At 34.3% G+C, this 13,947-nt stretch overlaps 1 protein-coding gene across 2 annotated transcripts in view; it reads left to right on the forward strand.

Moving 5' to 3' along the window:
* Window positions 1-5,835: 5,835 nt before the first annotated feature.
* The window catches only part of LOC128994313 (BMP-binding endothelial regulator protein-like), a 125,074-nt gene continuing 116,962 nt past the window's right edge, over window positions 5,836-13,947 (forward strand). Inside the window, exon 1 of one of the 2 annotated variants that reach the window (XM_054418758.1) lies at window positions 5,836-5,924. The gene's annotated coding sequence lies outside the window, so the exon portion shown is untranslated. The remainder of the gene's footprint in view (window positions 5,925-13,947) is intronic. The other variant, XM_054418768.1, reaches the window with a different exon arrangement.

Raw genomic sequence — 13,947 nt, forward strand, 5'->3', positions numbered from 1 at the left:
CAAAATTGTGTTAGGTTCGGTTAGGTTAGGGTGAGAGGGGTGCACTCAAGGTTCGAATACGTAACATTATGTTAGGTTCAGTTAGGTTAGGTTGAGAGAGGTGGACTCAAGTTCCGAAGACGCAAAATTGTGTTAGGTTCGGTTAGGTTAGGTTGAGAGGGGTGCACTCAAGGTTCGAATACGTAACATTATGTTAGGTTCGGTTAAGTTAGGTTGAGAGAGGTGGACTCAAGTTCCGAAGACGCAAAATTGTGTTAGGTTCGGTTAGGTTAGGGTGAGAGGGGTGCACTCAAGGTTCGAATACGTAACATTATGTTAGGTTCGGTTAGGTTAGGTTGAGAGAGGTGGACTCAAGTTCCGAAGACGCAAAATTGTGTTAGGTTCGGTTAGGTTAGGTTGAGAGGGGTGGACTCAAGGTTCGAAGACGCAAAATTGTGTTAGGTTCGGTTATGTTAGGTTGAGAGGGGTGAACTCAAGTTCCGAAGACGCAAAATTGTGTTAGGTTCGGTTAGGTTAGGTTGAGAGGGGTGGACTCAAGTTCCGAAGATGTGAAATTATGTTAGGTTCGGTTAGGTTTGGTTGAGAGGGGTGCACTCAAGGTCCGAAGATGTAAAATTATGTTAGGTTCGGTTAGGTTAGGTTGAGAGGGGTGGACTCAAGTTCCGAAGATGTAAAATTATGTTAGGTTCGGTTAGGTTTGGTTGAGAGGGGTGGACTTAAGTCCCGAAGACGCAAAAATTGTGTTAGGTTCGGTTAGGTTAGGTTGAGAGGGGTTGACTCAAGGTCCAAAGACGCACAGGCTATTTTAGGTTCGGTTAGGTTAGGTTGGGAGGGAAGCACTCAAGGTCCGACGAATTTTAAGCAACAGTATTTAATTCTGTTTATTGCATGTATATAAATTAATTGTAAAATTCCCTCTTATTTGGATCAATATTGTTGGCTCTCTTCTTGAAAAGGTCAATTATTTTGTAGGTTGCGTGTAATTTGTTTAGGATTCCCATTAAATCGAACAACACGTCGCCATAGACTCGGTGATCTAAATACAGAGATGTACTGTTACAGTATTAGTCACATAGCTTAGTCAGTGATGACTGTGAGGACAATATAGTGCGTCCAGTGCAGGCTGGCTGGTTTCGAATCATCTTTGTCTGGCTTTTCAGCCCAATACGCTATAGTCTGTGTGATGGAACCTTTCTCCTGACCCTCCGCATGTAGGGATTGGCCAATGGTTAAGACCCGGGATAGTCCAGTAGAAAGGTTCCGTCATACTGATTATGCCTCCGAGCTACCGTGGTCTGTATATTACACAGCAAACCATCTATTAAACTATTTTGTGTTGATTTTAAAATATTGATATACATTTCGTTAAGTTTAGTTAAAAGTATTAATGTAAACTGATTTGTTTGATCATTTAGTTACCTGGTTTAATTATAACTTTTTTATTCTGTTATACTTACGTAGTTAAACAACTATTATTTATTAAATACGCTAAAATTGTTACTTTGTAATAATCCTACTAATATTATAAATTAGAAAGTTTTGATGAATGGATGTATATATGTTTGTGACAAGTAAACGCGAAAAATACTGGTCGGATTGGGCTGAAATTTGGTGTGATGATAGCTCACATTCCCGATAAAAATATAGACGCCTCAAAAGTCCTTTCGGGCTCTGCCCCAGTGGCTCCCATGTTAGTTTAGTCCCATGGAGTTTCCCATGTTAACCTTATAAGTAATCATATTTAAAAGGAATAAAACCATTTCGTCAGCTGTTTCAAATACACAAATTGGTTCTATGATATTAAATGACATTAACAAGTTATAAGGTTTACCAACAGGGTGCAGTACTATTAATTTTAATATAAAAGTTCATTATAGAATATTTTTTTAATTTATGTCAATGGATACTAAAGTGCAGCCGAATTTTGTTTCTACAAGCGTTGGTGGATGTGAAACTTTTTTATACAACAAATGTAAAGATCAAAATGTTTCTATTTTGTGTCCTATTCCCGTTGCAAAGCACGGGTACAGCAGCTAGTAGGTAAATAAATTACAACTTGTTACCTAGATAAAATAGAAATAAGTTCAGTTACACTACAACTTAATTAAGTTGCCTAGTTTGATTGTTACTTAGTTATGGTACCCTATTAAACTAGAATCGATTGTATTAAATCCAGTTACTATAGCTGAATGAACTATTCCGTAACTTGTAACCTGGTTAAACTAAAACTTAGTTAATTTACCTAGTTGTATACCTCTCTTAGGGTATGTACTGTACCATGTAAAAGTTTTTCTTTGCTATTTAATAAACTGAGTCCAGTTTACATCGTTAAGCTAGTACTACCTATATCAGTAAGTTACGTAATTAAAACTTAGCTTAATTTCAAACTAGGTCAGTTTTATTCTTACGTACAATGATTGTTGAATCGATGAAAATAGTCAACGTTTTAAGTTGTAAATATAATTAAAATCTATAAAATATTACAATATTATTGGTGTTTTTAAACGAAGACAAGAAAACATAAAAGGTTCTTGCTGAAAAATAGTCACAGATTGAACTGCATGTTTTCGTATGTAGCATTACTCTAGTAAATAATAAATTAGTTACTATACAAACCTTAATCATAATCAAGTATGGAATGACGTTAAAATCATTTTATCATGACGTTTAATCAATTATAAATTATTTAGGATGGGGACCACCACTAGGTCCGTATTTTAACCCAAATATGAGTGAAGGATGAGTGTATGATGAGTGGCGCGATCTTGTAGTTGTCATGTAGTCTTGTAGATCTATGTACTGATGCCAACATATTCCTTAGACACAACTGTTAATTGATAGCCCAAACAGGTAATGACAACTAAGGGGTAGTTTATAGTGCAATCCGAACCACATTCTTGCCTTGGTATTAACGAATTGGTTTAATCATCAGGATAGTACTGCGGATAGTCGTAGTACTCGGGTCCACACCAGGGAGTATCGCATCCACAGTGTATCTCTATAAATATCCACAATTCGTGACCTCCTAGTAGTTGAAGCTGAAATACAGGACCACGCCACCCGTCCCAGTCAAGTAAGGAATAAGGCTAAACGAATTAGTACATTAACGGTTAACATCGGCCAGTTGTTAATTTAACAAATTAATATTTTAGTTATTGCAAATATTACCATATTAAGTTTAAAGATTCAAGAACCTACCGATGGTTTACCCTCAAACCCAAAGCCGATTCTTGGCAAAGCATTAGTATTCCCGCTCAAATTAACAGTTTAGTTACAAATTTAGCGAATTCAACGCCTACAACGATTTTTCCTCACACCCATAAAACCTTAAGTACTTGCGATTCACGCCCAAACCATCAGAACCTTGAGAAATATTTGTTTAATCATGGCAAACCATTAGTATTTCCTGTAGACAAATGCCTACGCGAAAACAATCGTACAACTTGTCCGAGATTTAAATTGCACGCATAAACTATATTCTGTGCCATAAATTTCATTATTATGCGTTATTCATTTTCTGATTACCAGCTTCGCATGGCAGTGCGACTTCTGTGTGTTCAACTACAAGCATCCGGCATGTGATAAATGAAGTAATAAATATAACTAGATGATGGCCGAGTGGTTAACATAACTTGCTGTGTTACCACACTGAAAAACGTAAATTCCCTAGTTTCTTGTTTTTCCCATTCATTCTTGAGTTTATTTATATCTGGACAATTTCGTGTCCCTTAGGTTACAGTACAGAAGGGTGTATCCTTATACATTCCATCCCCATGTTAAATTTGTAGCCAGCTTTTTTTACCAAAATCGTCGTAGTTGATGTGAGCCACCGACAGATTGTGCTAAATTACTGATTTCTGTCGTATACACGATCTTTTTTAACAATTTGAACTAATGGAAGTGTGAGCTGTAGCAACTGTTATGACCAGTCTTACATCAACTTGGCCAGCAACAAAAATAAGGGTAGAAAATAGAGTTTTAGTCACTAGCGTATTCTGTATCTGGCTCACACAACTAAGCTATTTAAAAAAAAAAATTGTTACAGCTGGTCCATATAGATGGTACGTCTACTTATGTATCGTAAGGATGGTTAGGTATTTGTTTTGGTAGGCAACTCCATAAAGCTGTGACGAATTTGTTTTTGAGGTAAAAAAGTTTCTTATTCAAGTCTAATCATAAATTATCTTCATACACATTAACGGTTTCAAACTACAAAAGATGTTAGAGATTTTTTAACAGTCAAAGAATTATCATAATTACATATAAACCAGTCCAATAGTGTTTTCCCCATCCCTCAGAAAAATTCTCATTTTTTCCAATTAGTAACTAAACAAAGTGTTTAACTAGACAATTCGTTGTGTTACTCATAACATTATCCAATTCATGTTTCATGATAGTCAACAAAGACAAAAATCCAAATTGGTTCTGAATGTTGACAGGGGTATTGCATGGTCCCAGGTTATTAAATTACTAATTAATTAAACGTTTTAGGTTTTAATTTGGACAGCACATCACCGCCCTCTAAAATAAAATTTACAAATTTTTACACCAAGTGATTTTTTTCAAATCTTTGTAATATTTAACATGAAGCCCTAATACAATCGTGAGCCTATTTAGCTAAATCGTGGAACTTTGAACACAAACAGAAATTAATGATTTTAACAAGATACGAAATCCTCGTGTTGAACCGACCTGTCCAAAACATTGATAAATTCTGACACTTCAGTGATATAATTTGTTGCTCCATTCCTTGTAGCATTAAACCCAATCGTTGATATGTATATTCTGATAATTAGTGACCAAACCGTATATTTACTCAATGATGAAAAAACCCTAATTTCCAACAAAAAATCCCAAATTTTTTGTCGTTCAAAGTGTTTTTGATAAGACAGTTTGTTGTGTTATTCACAACATTCAACCATCCCGTTTAAGAATATTTAGCACAGACAAAAGATTATAAATTAGTTGTCAAACAAAAAACAACTTAATCAAGTAAACAACATACACAACTCATTAGTCCAACCGATTATTTTTACATGCTTCCAAAAAATATCAAATAATGGATTAAATATGAGATTCTATGTGTTTTTTGACTAGGCAATTAATTAAATATTGGAACTTTTTGCCTATGGTAACAGTTAATTTTCTTGGAAACCTAAGACACTAATCGTTATATAGTCGTGAACCCAAACCGAAAAACTATTTGTTTTTCACCTTCTCCCCCCTATACATAATATGGAGAACTGTTTTCGTAAGAATTTTCGAGTTTGAGTTTTGAGTGTATATATCTTTTTTGGTGCAGGGGGACCCAAAAAAGATATATTTTTGAGTGTATATCTTTTTTGGGTCCCCCTGACCCCAAAAAAGTGGTTTTCGAAGTGATGCCTGCATGTGTGTATGTGTACAGAGCTACGGAAGCCACCTGTGGTCCAATTTTGCAACTTATGTGATTTTTAACTAATATCATATTTACTCCCACCGCTTACCCATGATAAAGGTTGTTGACAAGCTTATGGGAGAAAGTATGTATCAGAATGCTGACACTGTTTATTTTAATATTTATCATAAATAACAACTAATCACCGAAACAAAACCCTAATTTCTAAAGTAATTAGTTCTAACCCAATTTACTACAATAATTAACAATTTTAATCGTAAACATAATATTCAACCAAATAGTTGTGTAACATTTAACACAAACGTTGATTAATCGCATATAAAACCCTAATGTCCTACCTGCCCTCCCCCCCCTTTGATAGGTGGTATCACTCCCATTGTTGATGGGGGGGGGGGGGAGTTCAGTTAGTGACACAGTGACAGTTCAGTTTTCAGTCTGCCGTGTATGCCCGCGCTGTTCAGACATGTGTGTTATAGTGTAGTGTCCCGTGCGTCGAATTCGATCACTCCATAGATTGTGCAACTCGGTAAGTTCTTTCTGTATAGTAAATATGGTTGTGTAAAGTATTATTTAGATAAGACTTTGCACAAGATAGTGTTAGTCAAATAAGGAGGTTTGTTGTGATAGCATTATGGGATTTGAAGGATAAGTTCATTTAGTTGTTTGTTTATGTAACATTAAAGGTGCTAATATTTTTGGTTCTTAAGTAAACACTCAGGCTTCGTATAAAATTTGTAAGTAAATTAAGAAAATTGAGCATACAATAGTGTGAAACATTTAAATAATCAGGGTTCAAATATTATTTTAGTAGATTTTTAATTATTGTTAGGCTTATGGGCTGATTTACATATATATGCTGCATACAAATGAATCAATGGCTCCTCTTGTTAATGGTTATAAGTTAAATAATAATCATTCACTACTCTAATGGACATAAAAAAGGTATTAGGTATATACGAGGCTATAAACAGTAAATTAAACCAACATAAAATACGTTAATTAATTGATTTGTGACCACAGTAGCCTAGTAAACATTATAAAATGTGTAGTTTGTGTTTAGGTTTAAAAAAGTCATAATAATATTTTCCTATTATTTTAGCGCGTTATAAAATTTGGCACACCCTTGCTGATAACTTTCTTGGCAATAACGCTGCCCAAACCAACTTGAAATGTCAAAGTTAAATTGTAGAAGCATTCGTTAGCTATAATATTTATCCCATCCTTATTTTTCGCACTTTATTTATTGCACACTCCCACTTAATGTTTTACCACGCTAGGAACCCAGTAAGTTAAGTAATACAAGTTATTCAGTAGACTTCCTATTTCATGTAAAAAATTGAAGCCAAAAAACGTGGTGCAATCTGTTGAAATGATTACCAACTACTGACAATATTCTGTGTTTAAGTGATACAGTTAATCAATCAGCTGTTCGCTATGATACTGCATTGGTTTAATATTCAACCCAATACACTAGTAAACTCTGGTGAGATGGTGCTGAACTTCATTTATTTTCTTGGATTCAAATTGTTATATCACATGGGAAGTCTAGACATAATCAACCTCCCAGCATTGATATACATCAATGGATTGACCGTATACAAATAGGTATGTTAACACGATGGTATAAATAGCTGTATAAAGACGAGTAAATATCAATATAAAGATATCCATACATTGTAGAGGTACTTTGGATTAGGAAGGTAGAAATACAAACAAGACTCTCATGGGGATTATTAAAAAAGACTTGTTATCAAGGTCAACTTCTTATCGAGGTTTGCAATGACATATGATTAGGTCTAAAATAAAATTCAAGGGGCTTAGAAAATTACACTTGATAAAAAGGGTGACTTGTTATCGAAGGTCTTGTTATCAAGGTTCCACTGTGGGATATACATAATATACATTTCTTCTAATATACATATAGATATCCCTGTATAGCGGGTTACATATCCAATGAAGATGCAAATTCTGATTTTGAAAGTATAATTCTTAACTTTTTGATTCTCATCGAGATAGCTAAGTCATTTTATCAAATTATTCAAGCAGTTTTTTTTGTTTTTTTTCCTCGAATCCTTAAAACCTCCAATTAAACAAACAGAAACAGAAAACACTGTTGTTCTTCGCAAATAACCATCTAACCATCCACAAACTATCATGTATTTATAATATTACATTCATTATAGTATGATCATTCATAACCTATTACATATGTTTTTTAAGAGTCAATAAAGAATAAACCCAAACGAAAGCATAGGAGTTTGCGGGTTCCGCGTGCGGTTTCAAGTATGATCCAAGTATGAGCCGAGTATGACTCCGCCACCAAGTATGTGGTTGCGGTCGTCCAGTTTTATGTGGCCATTTCGTGTAATTCTGTGCCATCTAGATAACATCGTCGGTGACACGTTACTGTAAATCCGCTTGACAGCGCGCATTTTGTAAGCTGAAGTTTGTGGACGTTTAAACTATGACGTCATACATTTAGCGTTTGTAAACTTGCCTAAATGGTTTACTATTACTTTGTTTCATAAATAATTGTCTAAGAAAATTCATGTTATTGATGTACTAACGCTGAGAAATTCGGATACGGTACTGCTAGTTTGGATTACTTGTATTATAATTATTTTTGTGTATCTTTCAACCTTACACGTTTTCCTAATATTTGTGTAACCCATGTTTTTAAGAGTCTTCATCAGTGGTAGCCATATTGGATTTTTGTCCCATAAGAGCAATGTTAACATTGAAACAGAATTTCTAAAAAAAAAACCTGTTGTGATAAAATAATGGTTGAGGTGTTAAGATTAAGGTTTAGTGGCCCTCTAGGGAGTGAGGATTTTAGTTTTGTAATTTTTCCTTAACTTAATGTTATTGATCATTAAATAGGCTGTAAATTAAATAATTTACTAAGAAAATATAAAAACTAATATTTGAAATATAACTTCCTCATTCAATAGAGCTCTATGTTATAAACCTAATTATTATAATTTTTCAAAACTATATCTTTATTAATAACATTGGTATGCTACTTCCAATGAGTTCTGTCAAATTTAACATTGCTCTTATGAGACTAAAATCCAATATGGCTACCACTGATGAAGACTTTTAAATACAGTTTTCTATTGAACATTTTTTTTTAAATAAAACTCTTAAACTCTGTTAAGTATAGATGAATCATAGGTATCTATTGTGCAATATCTGAGACAAATAGTTTATGTGTTTGAAATACGCTTGGTACATACGTTTGTGCTGCTTACTGTAAATATTATTATTTTAATTCTGATCCTTTATAGTTTGACTCTGGTGATAATTTACTGTACATCGCGAAATATACATTCCATTTACATGTAAACTAATTTAAGTCAGTTTCAATTGATTTTAAACTAGCCTAAATGGGCCACCATCATATGGTATGTTTTCTGTAATGTACAATTTTATTTAACTTGGCTATTTTACACACGTACCTAAAAGGAAACTTACTACGAATTGTAGCATTAGCTCATCATCAAAGAAAGGCCTTTCTGGAAGAAGAGATCCTTATTCGACACGTTGTAACAAGTTAAATAGATTGTCTAGTCTAGTAGTTCAAACAGAGTTCGTCCTCGTATGTAAAGTCAACGATTTTATCGATTAAATTTCATCTGACACCAAGGCAGCTTTGTTTGTAGTCGTGTTCGTTTGTTTTCTACAGGACTCGTCTGCAGAGGATGTCAAACAATTTGCCGTGTTTGTTCTTCCCTTGCTGTGTTTGTTTTCGGTTACCTGTGTTGATCTGACCTACAAAGTCTGGGAATTGACAAAGCTTCTGAATCTTGCGTCCAAAATGTGTTTCTGTAGTTCAGGGTCGTTTTTAAATCCTTCAAATGTAATAGTTTGCGATATTTTGGTCAAACAGCATTTTTATCGTGAATAGTCCTTATCGTCATTTTAAAAAGTGTTTTAGTGTTTGCTCCCATAAGCCATCGATTTGGTGAAAATGGTTACTTCTTTGAATTAGCATTTTTAGTAAGGTAGTTAAATTTCCTAATACGCGAAAGTTGAGAAAACCTTTTTGGTTCGTTTTCTGAATAAGTTCCTGAATACATTTTTTTAAGTTAATCATAGTTATGTATGGACAAAGTTCTTTCACAATTCACGGAATTCCAACCTCGAGATTGGAACAAAGGCCCCATGGTCAGCAGATCTCTAAATCCCACGAAAATATTTTTAAATTTAATTAGTCCCACATCTTGTTAATATTAGTAGTGTTCAGTAACTTTTACGTAACTTACTTTTGTACCTACATACGTTCTTTTGAGTTTTTATATTTATGGGGAATCCAGAGCAGTGAGCTTACTTCAATTGTACTTCAAAGTATTTTCCTGCATCTAATCAATGTTGCTTTCCCCATAAAGCGATCAAAGTCACAGCATATTTTATAATACTTCCAGTTCTAGGAGTTATAGTTGAAACTGTTAGAGTAATGAATGATGACTTTGACTTTATTAGAACAAACGTATCCACATTCAAAATTATTTTGTATTAATTAAAAGTGGCTACACAAATTATATGAAGCTAATTTAAGTCGAACCTCGTTATTAAGAACCTTGGTAAAACGAATTCCTAGATAGACGGATTTTATTATCCCCTTGAAACTTTTAAAAAGGCAATGTCAAAACACCTAGAGGAATTTGGCAAATTTCTCTGAACCATAGTACATAGTTTTCAAAACAAACAGAAGCTTGTCTCAAAATGAAACCCCCACCCAACCGTCTTCCTTCCTCGAAGTTAAATCAGAGGGAGGAGAAACCTCGGTAAGACGAATAACGGTAGTATTTCACCTTCAAACGAACTTCTTCATTAAGAAGACCTCGATGATACGAATCCCTCCCCCTGCAATTCGTCTTAATGACGTTCTACTGTATTGAAAAGTGTTAATTGGGACAAGAGGCAAACCCATAAACAGATTTTCAGTTACAAACCCCTATTGAATTGTAGTCCCCTACACACAGATTCCCTAAGAACACGATCACTGTGTGTCAAATTCTTCTTCTCCAAATGACGTCGTCTGCTAATGCCACAACGTAATGCAAAGTCCGTATGAATATTAACAGCCTTCAGTCGTGTCGCACCACCTACGTTTATACGTTTATCGAATACTGACCCTCGATAAATCGACCCCGACATTCACCGTATTTGTTATAAATGGCATTTTAACTGCGCTGCTTTCAGATGTTTCAATTATCCGCCAGATGTCTTAGGTGACCAACTGTATATTGAGTCTCGCAGGAAAAGTTTACGTAACGGATCGTCATAGTGGCGTCATATTTAAATGACTAGTGTTGACTTTGAATGCAAGTCTGCAACTTTGTTAGCATTTTTAGTTTGTAAAATTGTGATTGAGTAACTCAATAAATCATTTATTTAATCAAGTAAGACATATTTACATGTATTTATCAACTCAAACTAGCATAAAGTGTCATTAAGAATAAACATACAGTGTAGCTGTATCACCCTTATACTTCAGCTCAAGACTTCAAGATAGTCTTTAGGTAGTTATTGCCACTATAACATTATATAGGTTTATTTAGAAAGCACTGTTAATACTATTTGTTTCTGTTTTGGATCGGTGATTAATCATATATTACCCGGAGACCGAGCTTTGCTCGGGGGATAATCATTAGTTTACTCTGAAAGCAGTCTTCGTATAGCAGATACATTAATCCATTCCCAAACTCCACACTGCTTGCCTTTACCACTTCCATCACCACTCCTCACATCGTAGACATGTTTCCCTCCCTTCCCATGGCATTTTAGGATTGTATATACCTTAATCTAATAGTCATAAACAGTTCCTAAAAATATTGCTGGTACTATAACAACCAAAGTAGAACATTGCTCAGTTTAAGATGAGGAGTACAGTTTAAAATCAATGATAGTCTGAAGATCTTGTTTATCTTTAAGTATGCTGTCGACCAAATGTTTCTGTGTTATTTTATGGGGTTTCTTGGTACCTTTAATTGTAATACAAAAGACAAGCGGTCTTTAACGATTGTTATATTTACTTCAATGTATTTTAAAGATTTTTAAGCGACAGGAAAAATGTAGTGACCAGCAAAACCCCCTTCCTCTCTACATAGATCGGACGATAACGTACACAAAATAATGTACTTGATCCACAAAATAATCAATCTATGTAATTTTCAGACAAATTTCCATGACCATGGAAATTATTGACATAGTATACGATATTAACAAGTATCAAACGTTATTTCTCTATTGACAAATATTCTTAGCTAGTTTTCTGCATTGTTAGAATAAACTTGGGATAATGTACAAGGAGAAGAAGAAGAATCGCGTTTCGGTTTCCGAGAATTTCATGGAGTCAAAAGTCTGCATTGTTTCTGTTGAAACCAAATTTTCTATTCCAAAGTCTAACATTCCAGTTCACAGGTGTTATTTCTAGCTAGATTTAGTTTAATTCTGCTACGTGAAGTGTTTCAACTCCAAAGTCCTCTTGCTATTGAACAAAAGTCAAAGTTTGAAATGTACGAAAAGCCCACCTTTCTTTAAGGTCAAACACTTCTTAGTTGATCAAAGTACACCTATTTAAACTAACACTCTCATTCAAGGAAGGAACCGTTTGAATATATTCTATGCTGTAATCTTGAACATGTACCTTACTCAGTAAAGAAGAGTTAACCTTGAAGAGCTTAACTCAGTAAATAACGTCTCTTAAAACTGTTAAAGCTTATACATTCTTCATGCATAGAATATGGAAAATACTCTACGGGAAAATATTCTCGGTCCTGGCAGGTGATACATCTTTAAAATGTTCGAGTCACCCATTCAACATTCAGCTAAGACTCGGTTAAAACAAGTTCTTAAATAAGTTCTTGATTATTCATTCACCTATTGGGTCTGATGATGATTGGAGTGTCCAATCAAAATCTATCAGCACTTACCATCTTTTAAATGTGTCTTGTGTGTAAGTACAAGTCTAAATATATGTTTAAGTGTTATTAGACGTAATTTTGTTTAACTTTCTCTACTAAACGTATTCGCATAGCTCTATTTAAACTCATAACTCGATGTAAACAAAATTTGAAATGTGGAAAATGAACTTGTAAAAATATTTAAGGGTATTATTTAACCCAGTACAGAAAAAATGTTGTTTAAATGCGAGGATTACCAAATAAACTTACAGTCGAAATACTTAAAAGTGCAGCACCATCTTTTTTAGTTTATGGACTCCTACTGTGTTTTGACTACTCTACTTTTCGGAAGGAAACTCATTCCGTTTTCAAGTGAGTGACTATTAATCAACATTTACCTAACTTGATCCAACCTAACCTACATAAACTTGTTTCCCCACATTAATAACATTTCATGAACCACGAAACACCTAATAAGTTGTTGAGTTTCAAATCTATATATACTACAATGATCAAACTGTCTGTCTCGACTACATGCACTACGGAACTGTAACTGGTTTTTACCTTCTAAAATAGAGTTTTGACGGATTCCTCTGGGTCAGTAATAACCTTCTGAAGGGCATCCAAAGCTTTGTCCTTCAACTCGGAAGTGCCTAATTACTCGGGTTGACATTCTGGGATTATACTCCTGACGCCGCTGTCGAAAGTTCTTCAAACCCAAGAATTTATTGATCCTGGCGGCGGTGACCGAGGACTCCTGACGCCAGAGGTCCAGGTAGAGCAGACAAGTCTGGCTGTGGTCGTCTACTAGTAGGTCAGGGGGAAACGGTGTTACCAACTGTACAGGTGACAATGCCCTTTTAAAGGTTGAAACTTTGAAATTCCCTTTTGTCTTTGAGGTGAATCAAAAGAGATTGTTCAGTCTTGCCAGTTACCTTCGGCTCCGTAGGTTAGGATAGTTTCAGTGCATAATTTATGTGTTTTATGGGAAAATAATTTTATCTTCAAAGTTATGAAAATTAATAATAAACCTAATCTGATCCAAATGTTCAAGTAGTTTGTGACTGACAACAGTTTTTGGCAATATTGATTTTTGTAACGCTATTTTTGACAAACAATAATTTTGTCTTCGAAGTTATGAAAATTAATAATAAGCCTAATCTGATCCAACTGTTCAAGTAGTTTGTAACAGTTTTGGACAATATTGATTTTCTCTAACGCTATTTTTGACAAACAATACTTTTGTCTTCGAAGTTATGAAAATTAATAATAAACCTAATCTGATCCAACTGTTCAAGTAGTTTGTAACAGTTTTGGACAATATTGATTTTCTCTAACGCTATTTTTTACAAACAATAATTTTGTCTTCGAGGTTATGAAAATTAATAATAAACCTAATCTGATCCAACTGTTCAAGTAGTTTGTGACTGACAACAGTTTTTGATAATATTGATTTTCTCTAACGCTATTTTTGACAAACAATAATTTTGTCTTCGAAGTTATGAAAATTAATAATAAACCTAATCTGATCCAACTGTTCAAGTAGTTTGTGTCTGACAACAGTTTTTGATAATATAGATTTTTTTGTAACGCTATTTTTGACAAACAGTACATTTAAATAAACTCGGGTTGCGGTAAGTT

The sequence above is a fragment of the Macrosteles quadrilineatus genome, unplaced genomic scaffold, assembly GCF_028750875.1.
Source record: "Macrosteles quadrilineatus isolate MER2022 unplaced genomic scaffold, UCM_ALF_1.0 Scaffold_1__1_contigs__length_201487025, whole genome shotgun sequence".
Taxonomy (NCBI): domain Eukaryota; kingdom Metazoa; phylum Arthropoda; class Insecta; order Hemiptera; family Cicadellidae; genus Macrosteles; species Macrosteles quadrilineatus.